Source organism: Grammomys surdaster, unplaced genomic scaffold (assembly GCF_004785775.1).
Source record: "Grammomys surdaster isolate TR1022 unplaced genomic scaffold, NIH_TR_1.0 194, whole genome shotgun sequence".
Lineage (NCBI taxonomy): Eukaryota > Metazoa > Chordata > Mammalia > Rodentia > Muridae > Grammomys > Grammomys surdaster.
Window position 1 is genome coordinate 293,351 of NW_021604639.1, and position 24,619 is coordinate 317,969.

The window sequence follows — 24,619 nt, forward strand, 5'->3', positions numbered from 1 at the left end:
TTTAGGTGCTTTTCAGACATTTGAGTTTCCTCAGTTGAGAATTCTTTGATACTGTGTATCTAATATGCTCTAATCATGTTCTTTAGTTGGTCCATATATTGATTTGGGCATTGAGTGGTATCATTCCTTACACAATTAGGATATTTTATATTTATGGATTGTATACATTTTGTCCTGATTTTGGGACTGAATAGTCACTCTTTTGAGCAGCAGAGGCACTTTGTTTGGGTGTTACCTCATTTGTCTATCTTTGTTTCTATTGCCTTTGATTTTGAAGTTATACTTTTAATGTCTAGACCACTAGTGGTTAAAACTGTCTCTATCTTTAGTCACAGCGTTTTATAGTTTCTTTACATAAGTCTTACCCTGGATACATTATGAATTATTTGATTTTTATATTTAGCATGAACTCATTTTTTTCCTTTTGCATATAGATACATATTGTCCTCATAAACATTTACTGAAGAAACTCCTCTCCATTTGTGTCTACAACAACAGTCTTGGTTTAGGCAAATTCACTGCAAAGGTGTGAATTTGTCTCTGGGCTCTTTTCCTGATCTATGTCTCTTTTATGCCACTGACCTGCTACTTTGTGTCCTGTAGCTTTGCAATTTATTTCGAAATCAGGAAATATGCTATCTTCAGTTTTGTTCCTTTCATGGTACAGCAGAGTACAAGTCATTTGAAGTGGGAGGATGGAAAAATGTTGGTGATTTAGGGAAGAGTAGGAATATAAGTATGGAAGATGGAGAAAGGGAAAAATAATAGGAATGGATCTAAAAAGACATAAGGAATCAGATGAGAAAATATTATCCAGAGTGAGGAAACCCAGACATAGAAGAATACACATGGTATGTACTCACTGATAAGTAGATATTAGCCGAAAAGCTCACAATGCCCACAATACAATCCATAGACTATATGGAGCTTAGGAGAAAGAAAGACCAGGGTGTGGATGCTTCAATCCTGCACTGAGGGGGAAACAGGATGATCATGGGAGATGGAGGGAGGTGACCTAGGAGGGAGAGAGGAGGGGGAGGAAATATTAGGGGGCAGTATTAGGTCCTGGAGGTGACAGAGAGAGGTACAGAGGATCAGGAAATCAAATAAAAATATGTAGCTGATTTGTCACACTAGAAGATACAATGCAATATTTCATAGGAGGGAAGCGACAGTCTTGGGCAGCTATGTTGCCCAAGAACTGAAACAATGACCAGGATTGCATGATAACCCTAAAAAGGCAATCTTGGCATGCACACCTTGCTAAACAAGAGCACACAAAATGAAATGATGATAATAGGATGCCTTTATATGCTACTGTATGAATCATTTACCTCTCAGGATTTTTCCTTGTTAATTTGATTGTTGCTGTTGTGAATTGAGCCTAATTAGTCTGTTACAGAATGAAGTTTGACTGTGAGTGTGAATAGAGAGGAGACAAGAGTCTACGCGAACAGGTAGGAACAGTGCAGTTATAGTGCATAGCTCTAACACCTGTGTATAACATAGTTAAACACACGCTTGGGATTAGGGCAGCAAAGCCAAAACATTACAAAAAAAAAAGAACACTTGTGGTATTTTAAGGTATTTTCTGATAAATTATGTATGTGATGTAAAACAAAGCATGTGAAAAATTATTGATTAGTCTAATTTTATTATTACTTGTATTCACAAAAAAAAATAATTATTCTAAACATTTATACATTCAAGCATACGTAAGTAAAATTTTAAGGTAAGTACGAAACTTAATATATAATTACCTTTCACATATTAGAAGGAAAAATAAATAGAAATTCTAGAATCAGGAATTAAAGAAAAAAGATATGTAAATTTCCTTAAGGATTAGGAATTGGTGAGATGTGTCTTCTTCATTTACAAAATTTGAAAAAATATCAAATGATAAAAATTATAGCAAAGTTTGATAAGAGAACCTGTAGGCATAAATTTTTCTGCAACATACTTTTCATAAGGGTTCAGCCTCCCCTCTAGCCCACCACCCAGCAGAGGTAGTGGAACATAAAAGTTATGGAGGAATATGGAGGAAGTGGACCTGTTCGGCAATATTTTTTGTGGGGTGAGCTTGATCATCTTTCTCAGCAGTTAAGTTCTGTAGCAAACATCAAATATGACTCAGGAGCTGTAGACCAGTCCTCAGGCAGGCAGACTTCAGGCACAAACCAACAGCTACAATCCACTCCTATTGGCTAGGCATGAACCAGCAGCTGTAGTTCAATTCTGAAGAAACTGTCCAGCTAGCCAACTGTCCTGAGGTGAGGCTGTGGAAGCAGCAACATGCTGCAGGAACCTCACTAGCAGTTCTTTGGCAAGTTCTCTCAATGGTGGTGTTACCATTAGTTCAGCTCAATGCTACATAAGGTGAGCCAATACATGCACGTCATTAGCAATGAATAGCAAGGTCCAATAGCAAGGACCAAACCAATGGTCAGTGCTCAACTCCCACTGTCTGGGGGGTCATATTTATATTCCTTCATCACAGGTCCTTCCGTGTATCTGCTATCACAAAACATCCTTTCACTTGTTCTGCTTCAGGAAAACATTCCTTCATGTATCTACTTTAGCAAGGTATCCTTTTACCTGTGTGCCTCAGCAAAACATCATTTGACAAAACTAACTATCCAAAGAAACTAGAAGTTTCCACTTCAAGGACCTGCTTACACTTCATTTGAAACTTCACCTCTTTTTCGAGTTCTTCTTTTGTTACCTATTAAATAACACACCAGCAGATACAAGGGATGTGTTTTTCAGTTTAATTTTTCTCCATAGAAATTCTAGAAGTGTTTACTCCTTTCTCTTTCACCCTACGTAAGTTGTTTGAAGATTTGCATTTTCACTTGGTTTGTTCAATATTTCAACTTTTTGACAGTATCTCTTGACTGATTCAGGAAATAACCATCAAATATACTAATACAAAGATGTCTTAATGGCCGAAGTTTAATTATTTCATTTCTAGAATGAGGTTTAGTTATAAATATGTTTATTGTGGTTATATTCACAAACATTGGGAAAGGAAAATGTATATATTTAGCAACTGGAGTTATTAGTTTTTTGAGACTTTTGTACAATGTTTTTGGTCCTATACACTCCCTCCTCCAATTCTTCCAGATCTAACTGCCCCTTCTCCAGCCACTCAGTGTTGTGCTTTAAATTTTGTTTTAGCTCTAAAGATAGATATAGGATTTAAATCCCAGTTGCCCTATCTGTATTAAGAGGTGGTCTGGCTTGAGCTCCCACAGGTCATGGTGTGCTGTGCTGACTGCTGTGGGTTCGTATGTGCAGCTTTCTGGCTAGGTGCAGAAGATAATGTTTCCTTGATGTCATTCACTGCCTCTGGCTCGTGTATTACACTTTTTATGCCACCTTCTGCAATGATCCCTGTAAGTAGGAATGTCGTATGTATTCTATTTAGAACTGAGTGATCTGAAATTGATCTTTTTGTGCATTGGGTAATTGTGAGTCCCTGTGTTAGTCACCATTGCTGCAAATGGAAGCTTCTCTGACGGGGCCTGAGAAGTGTACTAGTCTATGACTATAATAAGAATGCATTAGGAATCTTTTTAATAATATATCCATTTAGCAAACATATTAATAGTAAGTTCTCCCCTAAGGCTTAATATCTGTGTAGGCATAGTTTTCTGGCCTGACAATGGTGTGAAATACAGGTTTTATCTTGAAGATTGAACCTAAACCCACTCAGAAACTGGGTGGTAACCAGATGACATTCCTGTAACTATTATGCTCACAGGTATGGTTCCCAGACCATTTATTGTTGTAGCTTGCTGGGTTCACAGCTGAGTATAGTTGATGATTACTTTTCTCTTCCAGTAGATAGCACTGTCTATCAGTATGATAGCTAGTCAGTAGAGATAAACCTTTTTTTCAGCTTAATTTGTTCATGTTGTATAATTCAAATATCTGGTGTGATTTCTATCAAGTTCTAGTGGACAACCAGGAACATTAACAATAACCTGTATTACTTGAGAGTCTATGTAACCTCACTGGCCAGAACTCAAAACAAAACAAAACAAAACAAAACAAAACAAACCTACCTCTAACCGTTTCTAACTGGATTTTTACTTGTTAGACTCTAGCGTCTAGGAGAAGCATTGTTTCTCTATTATAGGGTCACTTCATTTTATCTTTAAAAACTGTGGTGTGTGTGTGTGTGTGTGTGTGCGCATGTGTGTGTGTATGTGTGTATGTGCACGCATGTGTGTGTGAATGTGTGTGTGTGTGTGTGTTAGGAAGACTACAGTAGTAGGTTTCCATGTAACAGTTTTGAAAGGTCTTTAGTATTTTTTTATTCCCCCTTTTATCCTGTCCAATAAATATTCTTGAAGCAATTCAAATGATTCAGTATGTAACTTTTTAAAACTGTGCATAGGATTGCTAAGGTTAAAATGTTTACAAAATATTGTAAATGATTTTTAATTTTTAAAATAACATTTATTCAAAATTGCAAAAGAATATTCATCATCAAAATTATTTCCACAAACAAAGCTATAGGTGCTTTTATTTCTTCTTAACTAAATAACTTTTCTTGAATAATTTTATGCTGGTTTATTGTTGCAGGAGATATTTGAAATGACAGCAACCGGCTGGCTGCTGGTTCTAAGTTCCCACACTTATGACAGCACCGACTGGCCAGTGGCACCAGCCTGGGACCCATGACATGTTGGCATGGTCAGCTCTGTGGCCTTCATGGCTCTAGGCATGGCCCTTGGCCAACTCTGCCACCCCCATAGAATGATACATGATAATGCATAGTACACTTAAAACCTCTCTGTAACAGTTCGTTTGTGAACTATGAATGATGATAATGCATATGAATCAGAATTGTTGATATACTGACAACTAGTGTTAGTCATTGGGACATGTTGGGTACTCAAGCTCTCTTGTCTCAGTGTGTTTAAGAGAAAGTTGCATGGACAGTTCTGAGTGACACTGGAAAAGAAGCCTTTGACTGAATACCCTGTATATATGTTCATTTTTGTGTGTGGCCTGCAAATTAACATGCAGATAATGGGGAGAGGTAGTGAATGCTAAGGGAAAAGAAGACAACTTTAACCATAATTCATAGTAATAGAGAGGAAAAAAACCCTAAGAGGAAATAAGGTCTGAAGAAATTGCAGGAAACATTAAACCCATGATTCTGTTTATGGTAGAATACTGACCAACAAATTCCAGCTGTTTCTCTGTGGGTTACAGAAGTGTCACAAGCCTGTTTATAGTTATAGAGCTGGAGATTCCAGCCTGGATCTTGTACAGGCTCACTGGCTTGGTTTGGGTTTATTCAGATTTGTCTAAAGATAATTTCCTGTAGGAATACAGCCCACTATCAAAATTTTATTTCTAAAATTCCCATTCCAATAACTGCCACTTCCCTGCCAATAATTTTCTCCCCATAATGTTAGCTTAGTTGTATATGTCTAATACTAAAACAGCAGTTAACTTCATACTATTCTAAATGTCCACAATATGTCCATTTAATTTCTCATAACAATTGTATGAACTAGGTACTGTTATTTCTCAAAGCATTATAAAAGCTAGAATTCTTCAGCACAAGAATAATAATTTGACTACATTAAAAGTAAAAGTTTTGGCTGGAAAAAATGCTTACTGGGTGAATTATTGCTGTACAAGCATCAGGACCAAAGATGAAATCTATTACTTATATTAAAACCAAGCATAGCCAAATGAGCCTGTGACCATACCATTAGAGGTTGGGATAAGGTGGATCCTGAGAGATAACTACCCAGCACAACTGATTTGAAACAGTGAGCTTGATCCATCTGGACTTGAACATTGTACAAGGAGATAAGAATGGATCTATTTGCATTCGTCTACGTATCGACTTCCAGTTGAATCAGCCCTGTTTGTTGAAAATGCTGTCTCTTTTCCACTGGATGATTTTAGCTCCTTTGTCAAAGATCAAGTGACCATCAGTGCATGGGTTCATTTCTGGGTCTTCAATTCTATTCTATTGATCTACCTGCCTGTCTCTGTACCAATACCATGCAGTTTTTATCACTATTGCTATGTAGTACAGCTCGAGGTCAGGGATGGTGATTCCCCTAGAAGTTCTTTTATTGTTGATAATGGTTTTCTTTATCCTGGGTTTGTTGTTATTCCAGATGAACTTATGAATCTTTCTATCTCTGCGAAGAATTGAATTTGAATTTTGATGGGGATTGCACTGAATTTTTAGGTTTCGTTTGGTAAGATAGCCATTTTTACTATGTTATTCCTGACAATCCATGGACATGGGAGATCTTTCCATCTTATGAGGTCTTTTTCAATTTTTTTTCTTCAGAGACTTGCTATAAGATCAACAATTGACAAATGGGACCTCCAAAAATTGAAAGGCTTCTGTAAGGCAAAGGACACTGTCAATAGGACAAAATGACAACCCATAGATTGGAAAAAGATTTTTACCAACCCTACATCCAATAGAGGACTAACATCCGAAATATGCAAAGAAGTCAAGAAGTTAGATTCCAGAGAACCAAATAACCCTATTTAAAACGGGGAACAGAAATAAACAGAGAATTCTCAACTGAAGAATACAAATGGCTGAGAAACATTTAAAGAAATGTTCACTATCCCTAGTCATCAGGGGAGTGTAAATCAAAATGACCCTGAGATTCCACTTTACACCAATCAGAATGGCTAAGAGGACCCAGCTATACCATTCCTGAGCATATACCCAAAACATGCTCCAACATATAACAAGGACACATGCTCTACTATGTTTATAGCAACCTTATTTATAATAGCCAGCAGCTGGAAACAACTCAGATGTCCCTCAACAGAGGAATGAATACAAAAAAATTGATACATTTACACAATAGAATACTACTCAGCTATTAAAAACAATGACTTCATGAAATTCTTAGGCAAATGGATGGATCTAGAAAATATCATCCCAAGTGAGGTAACCAGAAACAAAAGAACACACATGGTATATACTCACTGATAAGTAGATATTAGCCCAAAAGTTCAGAGTACCCACAGTATAACCCACAAACCATATGGAGCTTAAGAAGAAGGAAGACCAAAGTGTAGATGCTTCAATCCTACATAGAAAAGAGAACAGAATAATCACAGGATATAGAGGGATAGAGGGACATGGGAAGAAGAGAGGAAAGGGGAGGGTAAAAAGGGGGGCAGGATCAGGTATGTGAAGGGACAGGAGAGAAGTAGAGAGGGTAAGAAAACTGAATAGAAGTATATAGCAATGGGGGGATGGGGAACTGGAGTAGCCACTGGAACATCTCAGATGCCAGGGAAGGGAGTGGTTCCCAGGACCCCAATGAAATGACTTTAACAAAAATACTCAATCGAGGGGAGACAGAATCTGTAGAGACCATCTCCATTAGATAGGCATGGTCTCCACTTGAGGGATGGAGCCACCCACCACCATCTCAAAATTTTTAATCCAGAAATGTTACTGTCCAAAGGAAAAGCAAGGACAAAACATGGAGCAGAGACTGAAGGAAAGGGTATCTAGAAACTGTCCTACCTAGGGATCATTCCAATGTGTGTACACCAAACCTCTACAGTATTGCTGATGTCAAAAAGTGCTTGCTGACAGGAGCCTGGTATGGCTGTTCCCTGAGAGATTCTACCAGCACCTGACCAAATACAGATGCAAATACTCACAGCTAACCATTGGACTGAGCCCAGGGACTCCAATGAAAGAGTTAGGGGAAAGACTGAAGGAGCTGAAGGGGATTGCAAACAGTATAAACTGGAACACCCAGAGCTCCCAGGGACTAAACCACCAAGCAAAGAGTACACATAGAGGGATCCATGGTTCTAGATACCTATGTAGCAGAGGATGGCCTTATCTGACATCAATGGAAGGGGAGACCCTTGGTCCTGTGGAGGCTGGATGCCCTAGCATAGAGGGATGCTAGAGTGGTGAGACAGGAGTGGGTGAGTGAGTAGAGGAGCACTCTCATGGAGGCAAAGGGAAGGGGGGAGGGAAGCGATGGGATGGAGAGTCTGTGGAGTGGTAACCAGGAAGGGCGATATCATTTGAAATGTAAATGAATAAAATGATTAAAAAAGGAACAGCTTTAGAATCAGTAACAGATTAAGATGGCAAGTAAAAAAAGATATTTAATGTTCTCCCTTGTCCTTTGTACACACCCACATGTGCGCACCCACGTGCGTGTGTGTACACACACACACACACACACACACACAGAGAGAGAGAGAGAGAGAGAGAGAGAGAGAGAGAGAGAGAGAGAGACCGTGCATGCATACACATACCCATCCAAACTCATATCCCTGCATTTCTCCACATCACAACACCACACATAACATAAACTTTTTTCTATATGAAAACATACATCAGAAGAAAAAAAAAGCAATCTGTAGTGTAGAAGTAAATTAGAAAATAGGAAAATAGGAAAGCATATATTTGGCAAATATACTTGCTGTGATTATTCAGCAGTTCTGATAATCTCATGACATCCAAAGGAAAAGAAATAAAATAATGTCCAATATTTTGTGGTTTCTGTATTACTATTTATTTCTATTTCTGTGGAAAATACAGCTTATATAGCCATAAGATATCACTCCATATGCATTAGACTAACAGAACTTGAACTCTGGTAGCAACAGAGGTAAGAATGTGGGCTGTGGTAGAAGTACCTGTGAGTGTAGAATCTTTTAGAGAACTGTTTGGTCAAAGATAACATAATAAAATGTGTCTGCAACTCAGCATTTCTACCTCTCTCTATGTTCCCTAGGGAAGCAAAGACATGTTACAAGGAAATGGATAGTGCACACAGAAACAGTGTGTGTATTGGAAACACTGGAGAGAAGGGATCATTGGCAGGAGGAAAATGAATGGTATTAGCCAGGCCCAGTAGTACATACCTGTCATCCTGCTATTCAAGAGGATAAGGTTGGATGATTTTTTAGTTCCATGTAGCCTGGACTTGTGAGACTTTGCCTCACACACATGCCAATTGTATCAGTTCCTTTTATATTGCTGTGGCAAAACATTATGACCAAAGCAATTTATAAAAAGAAGAGGTTTTGTGGGTTTTGGTTCCAAGAAAAAAGTTGGGAAGCTTGGCAGCAAGCAATGAGCATAATGGCCAATAGTTTACATCATGAACTGCAAGCAAAAAGTAGAGAGGGAAAACTGGGGATGGCACCAGTCTTTAAACTCTCAAAGTCTGCCTCCAGGGCTATACTTCCTCCAATCAGAATTTATCTCCTAAACCTCTCCAAACAGTGCCACCAATGGGGACTGAATACTCAAAGGCCCGAGACTATGGTTTCAAACCACATTCTACTTTCTGGACCCCATAGTTCTGTGGCCATCTCATTAATGCAAGATGCATTTAGTCTAACTTTGAAACTCCCCATAGTCATTCACAATCATAACCCTGTTTAAAATACAGAAACCCAAGTCTCTTCTGAGACTCCAGGCAATCTATTAATTGTAAACCACCATAAAATAAAAAAGCAAATGAAATACTTTTAACATAGTATACTTTACTACTCCTAATGGAGTAATGGGACATAGAGAGGGAACAAGACCAAAAGCAAGCAGGAGAAATGTCAAATTGTCTAGCTTCATGCCCATTGTCTGAGGTCAAGGATTCAGATACCAGAAACTATGAGTACATCATGTTCAAACCACAACATCAAAGCAAAAAACCACTATAGTACACTTAAACAAGAATATGTTTACTGGATAAAATAAATGAGGACATATCCATGAATGACATAGGTGATAGACAAATTAACATCAGAAATAAGAAAAGAAACTGTAGTATAAAATGTACAAATACTAATATGTTACTTATGTTACTTAGTAATTCAATGAAAAATACGTTTACTATAAATTCAGTAAAATGAAAAGATGCACAGATGAATACAAATATTGTATGATTATAAAGATGCACAAGGTAATGTAAATCTCTAGCATAAATAGAGAGGTGGACAGATGTAATATACTCTACTATGAATAGAGAGATAAACAGATATGATATAAATAACTCAAGATGAATAGAGAAACACAGATGTGATATTAATAGTATAGTACAAATAGTGGTAGATGTACAGATGTAGTCAAAATATTATAGTCTGAATACAGAGATGCAAAGATGTGATATAAGTAATATAATATGAATAGAATAATAATTTGACATATAGTCAAAATATTATATCATAGAGGTACAGAGATATAATGTAAAATCTGTAGTATAAATAACAAGACATAAAAATATAATGTAAATACTATAGCACCAATAGAAAGACACTCATTAAGTGGGTCTTAAATTCAAATAAACATGTTACCATCAAGATATATGTATCACTATTAGACCTTTAGGCATATCTTGTAGTAATGAGCATTGTTTTGGTTTATAGGCATCATCAACTTGGTAAAACTATTAATTACATCTCTTCTTTTGGCATTTTGCACAACAACTTCTGATATTATGGAGATAGTTCCCAAGGAGGAGACTTTGGGGCCAGGACTACCTTGATTCATTTAAGCCCTATGTCTGAAGTACATGGTGTATTTAGCAACAGGGATTTACTTTCAATTTCTAGGAGGCAGTCAAGGGGCACCAGGAATTGTATTGTTTTAAGAGTCCCTTGGTCTTAGCCATTCTGACTGGTGTGAGGTGGAATCTCAGGGTTGTTTTGATTTGCATTTCCCTGATGACTAAGGATAATGAACATTTCTTTAGATGCTTCTCTGCCATTTGATATTCCGCAGTTGAGAATTTTTTTTTTTTAGCTCTGTATCCCATTTTAAAAAAAGATTTATTTGTTTGTTTTATGTATGTGACAACATTGTGGCTCTCTTCAGACACATCAGAAGAGGGCCTCAGATCCCTTTACAGATGGTTATGAGCCAACATGTGGTTGCTGGGAACTGAACTCAGGACCTCTGGAAAAGCAGTCAAAGCTCTTAACTGCTGAGCCATCTCTCTGTACCACATTTTTAAATGGGGTTATTTGATTCTCTGGAGTCTAACTTCTTCAGTTCTTTGTGTATATTGTATATTAGCCCTCTATCAGATGTAGGATTTATAAAGATCTCCCAATCTGTTGGTTGCCATTTTGTCCTATTGATAGTGTCCTTCGCCTTACAGAAGCTTTGTAATTTTATGAGGTCCCATTTGTCTATTTTTGATCTTAGAGCATAAGCCACTGGTGTTCTGTTCGGGAAAATTTCCCCTGTGCCCATGTGTTCAAGGCTCTTCCCTACTTTCTCTTCTATTAGATTCAGTGTATCTGTTTTCATGTGGAGGTCCTTGATCCATTTGGACTTGAGCTCTGTACCAAGAGATAAGAATGTATCAATTTGAATTCTTTTACATGCTGATCTCCAGTTGAACAAGCACCATTTGTTAAAAAGGCTGTCTTTTTGTCACTGGATGGTTTTAATTCCTTTGTCAAAGATCAGGTGACCATAGGTGTGTGGGTTCATTTCTGGGTCTTCAATTCTATTCATTGATCTTCCTACCTGTCTCTGTACCAATATCATGCAGTTTGTATCACTATTGCTCTGTAATACAGCTTGAGGTCAGGGATGGTGATTGCCCCAGAAGTTCTTTTTTGTTGAGAATAGTATTTGCTATCCTGGGTCTTTGGTAATTCTAAATGAATTTGAAAATTGCTCTTTCTAACTCTATAAAGAATTGAGTTGGAATTTTGATGAGGATTGCGTTGAATCTGTAGATTGCTTTTGGCATGATGGCCATTTTTACTATATTAATCCTGCCCCAGAATGGCTAAGATGAAAAACTCAGGTGAGAGCAGGTACTGGGAAGTATGTGGAGAAAGAGGAGCACTCCTCCATTTTTGGTAGGATTACAAGATGGTACAACAACTCTGGAAATCCGTCTGGCAGTTCATCAGAAAATTGGACATAGTACTATCTAAGGACCCAACTCTACCACTCTTGAGCATATACCCAGAAGATGCTCCAACATGTAATAAGGACACGTGTTCCACTATGTTCATAGCATCCTTATTTATAATAGCCAGAAGCTGGAAAGAACCCAGATGTCCCTCAACAGAGGAATGGATACAGAAAATGTGGTACATTTACACAATGGAGTACTACTCAGCTATTGAAAACAATGACTTCATGAAATTCTTAGGCAAATGGATGGAACTATAAAATATCGTCCTGAGTAAGGTAACCAATCCCAAAGGAACACACATGGTATGCACTCACTGATAAATGGATATTAGCCCCAAAATTCAGAATACTCAAGATACAATTCACAGACCACATGTAGCTCAAGAAGAAGAAAGACGAAAGTGTGGATGTTTCAGTCTTTCTTAGAATGGGGAAGAAAATACTCACAGGAGGAAATATGGAGACAAAGTGTGGAGCAGAGACTGAAGGAAAGGCCATGCAGAGACTGCCCCTCCTGGGGACCCATTTCATATTTAGTCACCAAACCTAAGACACTATTTGGATGCCAACAAGTGTTTGCTGACAGGAGCCTGATATAGCTGTCTCCTGAGAGGCTCTGAGAGAGCCTGACAGATACAGAGACCATGCTCGTAGCCAACCATTGGACTGAGCATGGAATCCCAAATGGAGGAGTTACAGAAAGGAATGAGTGGGAGCTGAAGGGGTTTGCAACCCCATAGGAAGAACAACAACATCAAGCAACCAGACCACCCAGAGCTCCCAGGGACTAAACCACCAACCAGGATACACGTGGAGGGACCCATGGATCCAACCACATATGTATCAGAGGATGGTCTTACTGGGCATCAGTGGAAGGAAAGCCCCTTGGTCCTATGAAGGCTAGATGTTCCAGTGTAAAGGAATGCCAGGACAGGGAAACAGGAGTGAGTAGATGTGTGGTGAACACTTTCCTAGAAGCAGAAGCAGAGTTCAGGTGGGATAAGGGATTTTCGGAGGGGAAAGAGGAAAGGGGGATAACATTTGAAATGTAAATAAAGAAGTTATCCAATAAAAAAAAGAGCCTCTTGGACTCCCTTGGCAACAATTCAAAGTGGGATTTTTCATATCTGATACTAGAGTTTTTGTTAGATTGTCTATTGCTCTTATGAGGAGCATTATTACCACATATGGCATAACTTTATTTCAAGTGTATACATGTGTATATACATACACTTATATGGATTATAGTTAATTTTAGGTAAATATAAAGTTATATTCTCTCTTATGACTTCTCAAACATCCTTAGTGGTATTTATTCCTTGCTCTCCTTTTGTATTGACTTCCATCTCTCCTCTCCACTTAAAGCCCTCCACTTTCCTATTTATACTTTCAAATCACCTCTAGCCTGGTATTTTCATCTTTAGTGCTCTCATAACCCTGTGATTACAGTTTACTGTCCTGGTTCTTGTGGTTTCTGCAGGTTATATCCTAATATCTGAAGATTTGTAGTTAGGAACTACAGAAAACAGAGACATGTATTTTTCCTTCTGCGTCTGGATTCACTCACTCAGTATGATCTTCTCTATTGTATTCTTTTACTTGAAAAGTCATGATTTCAGTTTTTCTATACAGTTAAATAGTATTAAGTGTGGGTATGGAGCACACTTTCACTATCCATTCATTGATTGAAGGATATTAGGATTGTTTCCGTTTCCTAGCTGTAGTATGTCATCTTACTCTGAAAGCCCCTGTCTACACCTGTATCCTGTGGGGTACTGCCTATGTTTTCTATCTGCTTTGTTTGGAGTTGATGTACATGTAAATTGATTGATATTAATTATGTTTTTCTACATGTAGACATACCATTTTCTAGCACCATTTGTTAACTGTGCTATCTTTTCTTTTCCAGTAAATATTTTGTTGACATATTGTCAAGAATCAGATGGCTGTAGTTACATGGTTACATGTTCAAGTGTTTGAGTTTTCTGTTTCATTCTGCTGGTCTTTTTTTTGTTTTGTTTTGTCTTTGTTTTGTATTGTTTTTTTTTATAGTATCACACTATTCTTATTACCATAGCTTTCTAATGTATCTTGAAATCTGATGTAGTAATACCTTTATTATTTTATTTTCTTCCACTCAGTCTATATATGGTCTTATGGATTTAGGATGATGTTTTGTGTGAGTTTCTCTTATATAGCTTTTATTATGCTGAGGTAGTTCTCTTCAGTTTTCCTCAGTGTCTAGAACTTTTATCATGCAGACATGATGGATTTGTCAAAGGTCTTTTCGGAATCTACTGAGATGTCATGTGATTTTTCTCTTTAAGTTCACTTATATGATTTATTATGTTGATTGCTCTACATATGTTGAACTATCCTTATATCACTGTAATAAAGCCAACCTGATCATGGTGCATGATGTCCTTTATATATGTCTGTATTTGGTTTTCAGGTATTTTACTGAATATTTTTATATCTATGTTCATATGAGATATTGGTCTTTTTTCTTTTTCTGTTGTCTTGTTGTCATTGTTTTGTATGTAGCATTGGCTTCAAAGAAGCAATTTTGATTCTCTCTGTCTCTCTCTGTCTCTCTCTGTCTCTCTCTCTGCCTCCCTCCCTCCCTCCCTCCCTCCCTCCCTCCCTCCCTCCCTCCCTCCCGAGTGTATTGGCTACAGTTCTTTGAACGTCTGGTAGAATTCTAGAATGAATCCCTCTGGTCATGGGCCGTGTTTGGGAGACTGTTTTATTACTATTTCACAGTTTTTATTTGTATGTTTAAGTGGTTGATCTCCTTCTAGTTTATGTTTCATAGTTTGGGTAAATCTAGAAACTTGGCTGTGTATTTAAAATTTTCAGCATAATAGAGTGCAGGCATTTAAACGTATTTCACTATAACATGGTGTTTGTTGTAATGTTCCCCTCCTCCTTTGAATCTGTTAAACTAGGCCAGCTCCCTTTTTTTTTTTTCAGTAGATGGGCTAAGGGTCTGTGGATCTTGTTTTTTTTCCCCTCCAACAACAGGCTTATTAGAGTCTTTAATTCTTAACATTATCTTCTTTGTTTCTATTTCATTAAGTTTTTGCTCTGATTTTTATTATTTCTTGCCATCTACTAGATTTGGGTTTGTTTCATTCTTGTTTTTCCAAATTTTTGAGTTATATCATTAAGTCATTTATTTGTGCTGTTTCTGATTTTTTAATGTAGGCACTTAAAGCTATAAATTTCCTTCATAGGAATGTGTCTCAAGTGTGTGGATGGTCTGCTGTGTTGTGTTTTCATTTTTATTTAGTTCCAGGGTTTTGTTTTGCTTTTTTTTTATTTCTGTCTTGATTTCTTCTCTCACCCATTTGTCATTCAGTGATAAGTTGTTTAATCTTCATGAGTTTGTATACTTAGTAGAACTTTGTTTGCTCTTGATTTTAAATTTTATTGCATTTGTTATTTTGTGCATGTGTGTATATACATGTGTGTCTGTGTGTTCTAGGATCTGATCTATTTTAGAGAAGCTTCCATGGGCTTCTGAGTAGAATGTACTTTGTGTTTTAAGATTTGGGTAGACTATTCTGTGTATACATATCAGGTCCATTTGATCCATGATATAATGTAATCTCGCTGGTTCTTACTTATTTTGGGGAAAATGCAATCACATAGTCTTAATGTATTTGGTATTAATCTGTGTCTTTAAATCCAGAAGTTTGCTTTATAAGAAATAGAGTACCACAAAGTTTGGTGTGTATGTGCTTAAGATTGTAATGTCTTTTTGATTAATCATTCTCTTAATTAGAATGAAATATTTTTAAAAAACATCTAGTTTTTTAGTTTTGGCTTAAAGTCTATTTTTGTTAATGTTGGGATAGCTTGTTTGCTTTAAGGTCTGATTTGTTTGAAGTCCTTCTTTTTTTCCAGTTTTTTTACTTTAAGGTTGTACATATTTCAAGCTGAGTCTCTTTTAGACAACAAGGATATAGGTTTTATTTCTCAATCCATTAAGTTAGCCTGTGTCTTTTGTTTTAAAATATTATTGAAAGTGTATGCTGATAACAGTCGTTTTGTAATTTTTTTTCTATTTTCTGTTTGTGTTCCTAGTTGTATTTTGTGTTTTAGCAGTTGTATTATCACTTGTTTTCTTTCTACAGTCTTACGTCTATGCTTATACCTCTCTTCAGTCTGCAATGTTACTTCTGCAGGGCTTGATAGAATGTGCGTATTTCTTTTAGCCTGTTTGTACCATGTGCCGTTTTTCCTTCTCTGTCATCTGTGGAGGATGGTTTTGCTGGGTACACTAAACTAAGTTGGTACTTGTGTTCTTTTAGAACTAGAAGAACATTGGTTCATACTCTTAAAGCTTTTAAATTATCAGTGAGAAACCACCTCTTTTTCTGATGGATTTTCCTTTATATGTTGGTTTGCGTGTGTGTGTGTGTGTGTGTGTGTGTGTATGTGTGTGTTTTGTTGCAGCTTTTTTTTTCTTGATCAATCTGTTTATTGTCTTTATGAAAAATATCTTCATAGAAAATTGCTTTAGCTTTCAGCAGTCCGTTCCTGAGCTCTGAGAAAGCTTGCCTTCTTTTGAGCAACCCAGTCTTTCTTCTGGGCAAGAGACATTTTGGGATGATTCCACCTCTTCTTCTTTATTTTTCTCTTAGGCTTCTTCTCATAGACTGGATTCTCTCAGATAGCAGCATGAGCTTTCTTATACATCTCCTCCATGTATGGAGTTATGTTGTTCTTGATGTACTGTGAGAACTGTTTCTTATACGCATCTTCATCTTCCTCCATTAGGTAGCGCATGTAGTCTGCCACATTCTGACCCATGATGTGCTTCCATGACCATGATTCTGCATGGATCTCCTTGCTTTCAGAGTCATGGCCAGGGAATCATTTGGTACTATGAGGGATAGACAAGCCTCCATCCACAGCTTCCTTCAGGGCTCCAAAAACTTTATTGCTAGTTGTAGTTCGGGCAAGACCTGCATCCAAATAGCAAGTGAAGGCACCAGGCTGACCGTCAATGCTTTCCACATTGTATTCATTTCCATTCACCTCCACCTGGCCTTCATAGATCCTGTCCATGCCAAACCTATTCAGAAGCCTGCGAGCCAACAGGAGGCCAGTGCAATAGGCTGCAGCATAATTTGTCAGGCCAACTTTCACACCGTATTTTGGAAGTTCATGTGCATATGCTGCGCAGACGATCATATCCCCTTCTATACGGGCATATGCAATCTGGCGGGTGATATCTCTGATAGTTCCACGAACTATCATCCTATATTTGGGTATGTTGTACTTATTCTTGTCCTGGATCACCCATTATTTCCGTGCATAGTAGTCAGTTTTACCCTCTCATCGCCTTCTAAATCTCACTTGGTATCTTTTAAAGTAGGCCTTTTTCTTGACAACTTTCATGAACCCCATCCTGCGAAACAGAGACCCGCAACCTCGGCTCCATGCAGACCTGCTGAATTGGCCGTGCTAGGGGGAAAAAACTTGTTACAGCTTTCAACACCCTTTCCTTTTCTGTGTATTTATTGTTTTAACTGTAATATGACATGAGGGCATTCTTTTCTGGTTTGGTGTTCCTGTACATCTTGTATCTGTATAGGTACCTTTCCTTAGAATGGAGAAGGTTTTTATGAGCTTGCTGATGCTGTGATTTATGCCATTGACCTGGGATCCTTCTCCTTCATCTGTGCCTATAATTTGAAGATTGGTCTTTTCATGGTATCTCATAGTTCCTAAACTCTCCTTTCCTGTGTTTATTTTTACTTTTTATAATAATTTATTTTGTGTGGTATAAAACCTCTATTTTATCTTTGAGTCCTGCTATTTTATCTTCTGCATAATTTATTCTCCTGGCGAGCCTCCCCCACAGCTGACTTTTAAAATTGCAATATTGAGGTTTTCATTTTCATCTTCATTTCAGCTTGAGTTTTGTTCAGTATTACCTGTATGGAACTTGATTTTACAATCCTGCATTGTCTTTGTCATCTTGTTCAGCCTTATGGTTTCATTTTCTCGGGCATTGGTCAGGCAATTCTTTTTAGTTCATTATTTAAGTATATTGGGTTATCTGTGTCTTTAAAGTCCTTGGGTTCTTTGATGAAATTATGGTTTTTCTTCTAAGTTTTTGTGTTCTGGGATTGATCTAGGTTAGCTTCATTGGGGAACATTTGTATCGAGTGGTGGACTATGTGGGAAGTATACTGTCTTAGCCTTCCATATTGTATGGTTTTTCTTAAATGTGACCTGGGCATGTGGACTTCTTTTGTTGGTGTTGTGTCTCCTATGAGTTTCTAGACTGCCTTGACATAGAACAGCATATCCGGTCACTATGAGCGAGGCTTGAGCTTTGAGGATGCTGGGGAGCAGATGTGGTTCCAGGGAATTATAAGGCTCACATAGATGTGTAACCAGAGATATTTCTGGACACTCAGAGGGTGCATGGGAGCTAGAGTTCAGCAAACTTACTAGACTACACCTTGGCATATGTTGTGCCCTCAAGGGTAGACTTGGATATTTTATGTGGTAGGAGTAGGCGAGGGTCAGGAGGGCTGATCAAGCAGGGCTCTTTTACAGGTTATAGGATAAGAGCCAAGCCTAGAGCCTGAAGCAAAGTGCAGCAAGACCAATCAGACAGAATTGTACAGACAATGTGCAACTATTGCTATGTATGGATATTGGAGGCAGGGTGCAGGAAAACAATAGTTCAGGGATTTTTCTTGATTGGAGATCAATGTGGGATTCAGTCACGAGCTGGAAGTTGGATGTACTATGGACAACTGGACAGAAGACGAATGAGGACACAACTAGGTCTACCTCATATAGTTGCTATAATGTCCTTGTAGGAAGCTGAGCTTGGGTACTGTGAGTCTCAAAGGATGAGAGAAGTGTGAGAGTATCATCTGTCATAGATAATGGTGTTACATCCTTACAGGGGAACTGTAATGGAAGATGAAGGGAGAACATAGGTGAGTCTCCCTGGGTTTGAGCCAGTCAGTTGCTACAGGGTCTTTGGTAGGCAGGGGTAGCAGGCAGGCGTCTGCCAAAGGAAAGGAGACAGGTTGAGAGGAGGGGTGCTAAAGCAGGCAGTAGCAGGATCAGGGAGACCAGAATGGAAGAGCACCTTTCCTATGTAACTTTTTTTTGACATTTATTGACTTTTAATAGCATCATGTTCATTTTTCTAATACATGATAACTTAGTACATATTGATAAAATTTTCTCTGCCCTATGTTTAGAAACTAAAAGAATGACATAGGGCTGGTGAGATGGCTCAGCACATAAAACACCTGTCTGCATGCTTGACAGCATAAATTCTGTTTTTGTAGCAAAAACCTAATGATCTAAGTATGATCCTTGTATCTCACTTAAAGGAGAGAATGAGTTTCTTCACTCCTCTATAAACTGCTACTACTACTACTTAAAAAAAAAGAAGTCCATATTTTTATATTTGTGTCACAGATTCTACCTTCTTTAAAAAATATTTAAGGCATTTTCACATAGTGTTCTTTGATCATATTCTCCCATCTTTTAAATACTCCTAGATAGAACCCTACCCCTATTCACCAAACTTCATGTCAGTTCTCTCTTTCTCAAACAACAGTAACAACAACAATGATAACAACAACAACAACAACTCTAAAACTAAAACTAAAATTAAACCTAAAGAAAATGGGCAGAGGTATGAAGTAAGATTTTTTTTTGGCCAAATATTCACTCCATTGAAGAAAACTGATTTTCCCTCTACCAACAAGTATCAACTGCTAATAGCTTCTTGGCTATGGGTGGGAATTTGTACCTACCCTTACTCTTTAATGCTGGAATATCTGTCTGTCTTTAACTTGTGTAAATATTATAGAGGGATCTAACTCCTAATAACATATTGCTAGACCTCAACCTTCATCAGAGAAGTTTCCTCTTGCTGCAGATGCCAGTTAGCACAGAGACCCACAATTGGACAGTATGCAGCAAATGACAGATTTTGGAAAACTCAGCACTAAGCTGGGTGTCCTTATCAGACCCTTTCCTTATAGGCTCAGGAATCTATGCAGAAGAGAAGGCAGAAAGAGTCTAAGAGGCAAAGATTGTGCACAACTGTTTCAAGGCAACAATTTTTCATGTATAGCAGGACTGATGCACTTATGGGTTCACTGACACTTTGCCTTTTATTAGGAAAACTCTGAAAAAATGGAAAGATACTTTTTGAGTACCGTAAAAATCTTGTCAGGCAATAACAGAAGACATGTTTCTGTGGGTAGAGGTACATGGGACTCATCTAGCTATAGATTTGACATGGGTTCCACACATTCTGATCACTTATGAAATTCTGGGGAGATGTGCAGGCTTCATCCAACTATGACTACACAAGGTCACCACGCCTACTCTCATTACCATTAAGAGCTGAGGCTTTGTCCTTACACTCAACTCTTAAGATGAGATGAAAAAGAAACCGTTAACCTCTTTAGCCTCTCCATGAACAGTGTTTGTTGGTACCTCTTTAAATAGTTTCTAAGTGTCCTAGTTGTTGGCCTGGTAAAAGTCTGATTTATTGTTTCCTGCTCAGCTTGACTCTCTGCCTCATCCTTCCCTATGGTGGAGCTCAAAACATAATGAGGACCAAGTGCAATTCCTGAATCCAGTCATCACTAAATCCCTAGAGACCTCAGTACAAAGATGCTTTATAGGAAAAAGGCACAAACAAATGATAACAACAAAAATTAAGTTAAAAATATTTTTTAGAAGTCCCAGAAACTTTAAGTTTTGTGACCATAAAATCCCGGCAGATTAGTAACAGACTGCGCTACTGTAGAGCCCACTAGCATTCCAACAGAGATCTGTAATCACGGGAGTGTTTATTATGCATGTTTTTATTATAAGTGGAATTGCTTCCAAGCAAATGTTGGTTACTTATCATGTCCTACCATAAGTAATTTGTAGCTATTTTACTTTTCCTAAAACATGGACAACTTGGAATGCAGAGAGGGTAAACAGCTAACTCTGGAGCTCAGACATGGATGATGTTAAGATTAAAATCAGTCTTGTCTCAGTAAATGTTAGTGATCACTGATTGCTGTTATCTTCCAGATATGGCAGTGCTGTGCTGCAAGATGAACCCTGCCCTAGAATGCCAACTTGAATTTGAATCCTACTAAAGCTTCCATGATTTAATCTTCAAAATGCAAGCAAATGAATCAGTTCAGGGTTGTTGCTGCAGAGACATGACATTTCACAGCTCCAGGGTCCATAATCAGCCATCTGGAAAGAAGACAGGAATGGCAAGGTCCAGGCAATTCCTTCAGTACAAAGTGCCTCCATTTTCCATTGAAACCTTAAGGATAAACAGTAGTTTCAATATTGATAGCTTAAGGGTGGAGCTATATGCTAGAGTTTGGGTTCTCATTAAATTTCACCCTACAAATTGAGGTCAGAAAGCCAAAAAGCAAACATACAAAAACCCCAAGCAAAAACTGTTTAAAGCCCACAAGCTGAGAGCTTTGAGACTTGTGATCCATACTGCGGTCCAGCTGAGCTGTCTACACCGTAGCCTCCTCAAATGTGAGAACTATAATACTCTTCATGAAGTTATGAGGACTAGAAATAATAGAGGCAGAGTATTTCGTCTGGTGCCAGGTACATAAACATGAATGCAGTTCTGAGATGCTGGTCTTCAGCTGTCTCATCAAGCCTCTGAGACTGGAGCTCAGCAGCATGCACTCACTGAGCTGTGCTGCTAGGAGCCAAGCAGAGGACAAGTAGTGGCTACTGCATGGCCTTTGGCTTTAGAGTAAAATTTTTGTTACTGTTGTAGAATATTTAAGTTTTCAAACACTTACCTTTTCTTTTTTAGTTTCTTTACTTCCTTCCATTTCCCTGTTCTTCTGTCTCTCCATCCTTGTTTAACATGCAAAAATTCTGGGTTTGTTTGTCAACTATATGTGTCTCTGTGTGTGTGTGTGTGTGTGTATAAATATATATATATATATTTATATCCACAAAAGTTTATTTATGTTCTCTTATGTATTGTTAAACATTCTTATAAATGGGATATATGCCTCTGTATTTCAGCTCTATCTTTGATCATTTAAATTGTCATTTAAAGTTTCAGAGTATCTAAAAACAGTTATTCTTTTTTTCTCCATTAATTATTTATTCATTTTACTTCCTGATTGCAGCTCCTCCTCCTCCCACTCTTCCCATCACATAGCTCCTTGCCCCTCTCCCTCCCCCTCTCCCTCCCTGTCTCCCTCCCCATCTCCTCTGATAAAGGGGAGACCCCCCCTAACCCCCTGGCATATCAAGTCACTGCAGGACTAGGTATCCTCTCCCACTGAGGCCAGACAAGGCAGCCCCATTGAAGGACCACGACCCACATGCAGGCAACAGAGTCAGAGACAGCCCCTGTTCCTGTTGTTGGGGTACCCACATGAAACCAAGCTGCACATCTGCTACACATGTGTGGGAGACCTAGGTCCAGCCTACGTATGTTCTTTGGTTAGTGGTCCAGTCTCTGGGAGCCTGCAAGTGTCCAGAATAGTTTTGAGAATATGTTAAACAATCAGGAATGCATGGCTTTTCTGCTAGAGCAGGTTGTAGACCTTGGAAAGAAGATAGTTAAAGAAATCTGATTTAATTTTACTGATGTATTGGAAAGAGAATGATTAAAGATAACATGTTATTTCTTAGATTTTATTTAAAAATTTTACTTCTGTATATTATGTACTTTGATCATATTTTCCTGTATACTCTCTCCTTTCTTCTGGTTCCCACTACACACATTCCTTTTCTTATAGCTCCCTTTTATTTTGTATGTGTATGCATGAGTGTGTGGAAAAAGGCAATATTTAAAAAGTTTGTTAAACTTTCAATTTAACATTTTTGCTTAGTATGATGACCTCTAATAGCATCCATTTGCATGCAAATACTATGATTTCATTTTTATAATAGAATACAACTTATATATATGAAGTTTATAAAAAAAGACACATATGAGTTTAATATGAGATATTTATCATATTTTCTTTGTCCATTCATGTATTGATAGTCTCCTGAATGGAGGCAATATGAGTCGTTAGGCTTTATTTTTTTATTATATCTATCTTCTATCTATCTATCTATCTATCTATCTATCTATCTATCTATCTATCTATCTATCTATCTATCTGTCTGTCTGTGCATGAGTGCAGGCATCTGTGGAGACTGGAACAGGCTGTGGGATCTCCTGGCCCTGGAGTTTCAGGCAGCTTTGAATTGTCCGTCATGGGTCCTCTGTAAGAGCAATAAACACTCTTAACCCAAGAGATGTCTCTTCAGCCCTGAGGCATAGGTTTCAAACCAAATGTTGCCACTGTCCAACGTGAAGTTTCAAAGACCAGGGCTGTGATATAATGGTAATGTACAAATAAAAGTTATCATGGGAGGGGTGCTTCCCCAGAACAATTATATATGCTGTAATAAATGAGCAAAAGGAAGAAGTACCAGGTTTAAATGAATGCAGTTTAGCAAGGGGATGGCAAGTGGAAATTCTTATTAAGGTGACAGTGCTTCTGTGTTGAGTAATCCTGTAGGAACTAGAAATGGAAATGGGTATGAGAAAGGTTAAGGCTCAAAATGAGAGTCTAATGTTTCCTGCAGAGATATCAAACTCATGAAAATGAACTTGTTGGCCAGCTTAGTGTGTCCATGTTAAAATACCTGAAAAATTTTTGTACCTTAATTCATGGTTCAGACCTTTTGGTGCCTGGTTGATTGATAATGTCACATTTAGGCCAGCAGCAAGGCAATATACTGTGGTTGGGGTGTGATAGAGAAAGGTGTTCAGTTCATAGAGGCTAGGAATCAGAAAGAGGCTGGACTGGGCTACAGTACTAATGTCCTCCCTCCCAGTAGATATACCTGTTTAATGCTTCACTCTCCCCAATAAAGGTCACAGGCTACAACCAAAGTTTCAACACATATGTCTCTGGAGACCATTTCTCTAAGTAATACATTTGAGCAAGTAACAGCAAGGAATACTTGGATTAACAAAATAATACAAGAAAAAGAAGTAACCAAAGATTAGTAAAGACAGAACAGCAAATATCATGGGCCTTGTAGGCAAAGAAGTTAACATTATGAAGCACTTTGTGAGAACTCTGAAGAGAACACTTGGTTTGATGCCTGATGGGTTTAGACAGCTGGAAATTGTAAGATGGGCATTAGTATTACATCAGGTTTCATGGCTACTCCCAGATAGTGATAGACTGGAAAAGATAACCTGTCTATAACATAAATGGTGCTGTCTGCTTCAAATACTACTTCCTGGATTTAACACAATTCAAGAATTAAACATTTGAGACAAATTTATTCTCACATGACTTTACAGTGTTTATGAGGTTCCACATAACTCCCTAGCAGAGCTGAGCTTATTGGTCGGACTCTCCGCTTCCCTCTGTCTTATCTTCAGGATTCTTTTGCTCTGACTGTTTTAGATCAGCATTTTTCCCCATTTTTACTTACTTATTTTTTGAAAGTTTGTGGTTAATGAAAATATGCGCTTTGACTGGAAACCTTTCATGGATAAAAGAAAAGCTTGACATCAGACTTAGGTCAAGGAAGCTTTTTAGAAGATGCTGGTGTTTAGTCTCCTGGGATAGATGGAATGCAGAATTTCCATCTCTACTGATTAAGTTTGTGGCATCTAGAGACTGAGACCCA

At 38.0% G+C, this 24,619-nt stretch overlaps 1 protein-coding gene and 1 pseudogene across 1 annotated transcript in view; one reads left to right on the plus strand and one right to left on the minus strand.

Annotated features, from left to right (window-relative positions):
• Positions 1 to 24,619, plus strand: part of LOC114623159 (succinate--hydroxymethylglutarate CoA-transferase) — a 638,590-nt gene that overhangs the window by 266,195 nt on the left and 347,776 nt on the right. The gene's annotated exons all lie outside the window — the stretch shown is intronic.
• On the minus strand, positions 16,448 to 17,350 carry LOC114623182 (annotated as a pseudogene).